Source organism: Lactuca virosa, chromosome 2 (assembly GCF_052849685.1).
Source record: "Lactuca virosa cultivar CGN04683 chromosome 2, Lactuca_virosa_CGN04683_v6, whole genome shotgun sequence".
In the NCBI taxonomy this organism is placed as follows: Eukaryota; Viridiplantae; Streptophyta; class Magnoliopsida; order Asterales; family Asteraceae; genus Lactuca; species Lactuca virosa.
The window spans coordinates 67,030,674-67,035,047 of NC_136427.1; positions in this window are offsets into that span (position 1 = coordinate 67,030,674).

Below are 4,374 nucleotides of genomic sequence, written 5' to 3' on the forward strand. Positions count from 1 at the left end.
CGATTTCATTTTCAGAATATTCATACACACAAGGTTTTCATCTTGATGTTTATATTCCAATAGGGATTGAGTAGTCTCGTATATTTCAACTTGAGGAAAACGGGATGTTGGAAGAGTGACAGGATGAGGAGGTGGAAGAAAGATGATGTCTAGTTCCATCATTTCCTAAGGAAGGGAAAACAATTTCACATTGGCTTGAAATTGAAAGACCATCTCTAGAAAATTGAGGAAAACTATTTCCTTAAGAATGAGGAAGACCATTTCTATCTTCATAAGATAATTTAAAAAGAAGAATTCAAGTTTGTTGATTTTAATCCTTAGTTATTAACCCATAAATTTAAATTAAGTCTAGGATTCATATTTTTGACTCGAACTTCGAAGAGGGATGTCGTAATCAAATTCAAATCTATTTTAGGTAGGTAAGGCTTTTACCAATTCCAATCTTATGAAACTCCTAGATCTTTTGAGTTTCATTGCTTCTTATAAATGACATGTTTAATCTTGGATTATGCTCTCACTTTTGTGACTGGGATGCCAAGGATCACAAACGAGATGTGAATAACCATACAAACTCGCTTGGCAACCTCGAGGTGATGAGACTAAAACTCTTTAAGATCGACAAGATTCTTAACAAGCAACACAAGAACACAAAGTAAATTAGAACACAAGATGAATCAAACTGATGTCGAATGGTTAATAAGCCACAACCTCAGAAGAACTCTATTAAGAATTGCTACTGTAGAGGTGTGGTAGGGTTACAATAATGAAATCAACGACTAGCAAATACACGGTGCATGGATGCACTATATATAGATCCTATAACCTAATAAATGATGGTTGGACAGGCCCAAAACTATATACATAATGGAATAAAACAAAAATCCCAATGATGCAATCTTCTATACCCAACAATCTCCCCCTTTACGTCAAATGAAGCGAGAGAAATCTACTGCTGTGCTTGTTTTGTCTTCTTCACTGTCTTGAACAACTTCGGTATGATAGCCAGTAGAGTATGACGAAAAAGAATATACCAGCGAAGCATGTCATTAAAATTCTTTTTAGCAGCATCGTCATTTTGTTTGCACCTGTTTATAATACTCAAGATATGCTCCAAAAAAGTGGTGGAGAACAGGTGTTTGTCGGGTAAGGCGAAGAGGCACTTTTGATTTTCTCCACGAGTGAACATCACTGTGAGATACTTCGTGTCTATTTTGCCCAATTGCATCTTGTTCACATCACTTGCTTTACCAATAGGTTTGACAGTTGGCTTCTTTCTCAAAGCAGAGGCGATCTCCTGATCCAACTTTGCTACTTCATGTATGTATGAGACCAGCATTCGCTTTATGTGAGCAAGAATGGGGTCATACTTCTGTTCTTCCGTTAACAGAAAATTTGTGCGCAGGAGCCAATCATGGGGATGAAGGTTCGGTAGATCAACAAGAGAGATCTCATGAACCGAGTTTTCAGAATCCCGAGTCACCCGAAACGTCACATTGATAGAGCTTCCTGCAGCGACTGGCTTTAGAACTTTGACCGATGTAATCTTCTATGCACTCCAGGTCAAGTACTAAGGTTGAGAAAAAGCAAGATAGTACTCAATTAAAGATCGATCAGTTTTCATGTCAGGAGAGGGAATTGATGCTGTCGGCTCGAAGCTGTGAAAAACAAATGCCCTTCGGGTGATTGGCATATCAGACTGTGAGTCTTTAGAATTCTCCAGGTCAAAAGAGATGACCGGCTCAAGCCAATGAGTGCGTGGAGACTCGATTACTTCTTTCAGTAACTTTTCCAATGTCCACAGTGGAAAGAGAGTTTTTCTGCTTTCCAACATGTCATGGGCTTCTTTCTCTTTTTGTTCCCTCGCTTCGGCTTCCCGTGCAATTTTGAGATTTTCATCTAGCGTTTGATCACATTGCTTTCGCTTTAACAACTCTTCTTTAGTTTCTTCTTCTACTTCGCTTTCACTGATGATTTCTTTCCTTTCTAACTCGAAGCTGCATTACCCTTCGGTTCATTGGTGACTTTCGGTTTCGAAGGAGTCTGAGTTGTTTCGGTTGTTGGAGGTTGAGTAGGCGGAGGCTGAGTAGTATGTTCTTGAGTTACTTCTCCCCCTTGTTTCGGAGGAGCACCCGCCTCGGAAACACCCTCAAGGCGATGCGGGATCTCAAGTGCTGGACAAAGTTTTTCTGCTAAGTCTTGGTGGACACTGATGGTAAGGATTGAGTCATGAGCATTAAGCAAATTGGTGAGTAGGATACTGATATCACCCACACATGTCTTCATGACTGTGTTTTCAGATTGGAGCTCCTCAATATCCTTGTTCGCTTGTTTGAGCTTTAGAGTCTGAGTTTTGAGCTGAGTCGTGCGAAGAGCTAGTTCGTCCATGATTTTGTTTTCCACGGCTAACTCAGTCTGGAGTTTATCAAGACGAGATTTGACTGGAGATACGAACTCTGTATTATCAGTTTTAATCCCCGTACGAATGCTTTCAAAATGCTCCTTCTCATCCTGGAGCGAAGTGGTGAGTTTCTCAATACTAGCATTCACCGTATTAGCATTCTTTTCGACAGCCACCTGGAGAGAATCCAAAAATACTTGAGCATCTGAGATTAGTTTTTCGACATTTTCGGTCGCTTGCTTACAAGAAGTTGTAGAAGCTTCCACAACTTTGGTGGCTTTATCAATTAATTCCTGATGCTCTTTGACCAGTGTAGAATACAAAGCCTTGACCGCTGCTTCAGAGTATTCAGTGGTAGAAGAGGAAGTTGCAGAGGCAAGCAACGTATCAAGCTTCTCATTCATGGCTTTAAGATGCCGTTTAATGACTGGGGCATCATCATAACTATCACTTTAAATGGTAAAGGGGCTATAGTGGAATGTGTCAAAATTCACATCGTTTCCACCAAGAATGGTGTCAGACTCGTCGGAGTGAAGTGGGGAAAGTGGTTTAGAAGTAACAGGGATTTCAAAACCAGTAGTTTGTGCCCCCGCATCAGATGCGTTGACATGAACCGGTGGTTCGGTTGTAGTGGTAGTGGTGGTGGTAGTTGTTTTGGTGATAATGGGTGGTAGTAATGGTGTAGAAGTGGGTGGTTGAGATGAAACTGGGGGTGGGAAAGGAGCTATCGAAATAGGAATAGAAGAACGAGGTGGAGATTGAATGGTTTCAGAAACATGTACCTCACGAATTGGTGAAGGTGGAGGCGAATTACCTCAAGGTGAACCCTCAGACAGATGATCTTCGTTGTCGCTTGACTCTTCTACTTATTGATCCGAAGGTACATAATCAGAATCGCTTGTTGAGGAGACTTTCAGCTTGAGAGTCATCTTTCGCAGCTTTCGCTTCTTAGGAGCCGACGGTTCAGCGGTTTGACCCTTTTGCTTCTTAGGTGTGATAGGTTTAGAGGAGGGTCCCTCTTGAACTTCCTTCTTTTTGTCCCCTTTCTTACCTCCTTTCTTTGACTTGTCAGCCTCATCTAGGGAACATTGCATATCGGGAGTGAATACCCTTGGACCTGAAAAGGATTATTTATTGTATTCATAAATAATTTTACTTGCCGCAGGAACACACCTGTACATCGTCTCAGGGATTGGACCGATGAACGGAAACTTGGAAGAGTCTGCCACGATGATCTTTGTGGTGTGGAAAGTAGCAATTGCATATATAGCCCTGTGGGTAACGACATTCTAGAATCTCCCACATGAAATCTCGGTGTGACGAGAAGATGAATTCAAACTTTGAACCATTTGAGTCCAGAGAATAGACCCATAATCAAGATTGATGCCATGGTATAGACCATAGATGATGGTCATGAAAGATTTGCTTGCACCATCGGATCCAGATACCCGTTCAGAAAAAACCTTAAAGAGAAGGGTAAACAACCCATTCCATTGAGGAGGTAGGCAAGATTTCTTGACTTTTGTGATGGTGGAGAGAAGATCACTGTACCCCATATTGTAGAACATCTCGAAGATCTGAGCATTAGTGATCGAGTCAGGATGCACCATTGAGTCCACATAGGTTAGCCCTAAAAGATGGCAAAACCTAATTTTGGAGACAGAAGTTTTCTTATTGAAAATCTCGAACATAATACGCTCCTTAACCTTGACGTACTTTGCTAAAGAGTAAACTTCAGATAGGAGAGATATTGACACATATTCAACTTGGGTAAGAGCCTTTGCCAATGGTGAGTACTTGAGGCATTCGACGATCTGTAGCATAAAAGCATCATAATGGAATGGATCCAAGTCGATGATCAGGTTTTGATTAGGCTTGATCGTGAGGAGAGTGGATTGAGCGGTGTGTTCGTGAACTGAAGATGATTCTGCCATTGCTGAAGCTTGGTGAGGAAGATGAACAGTAGAGAGAGTATT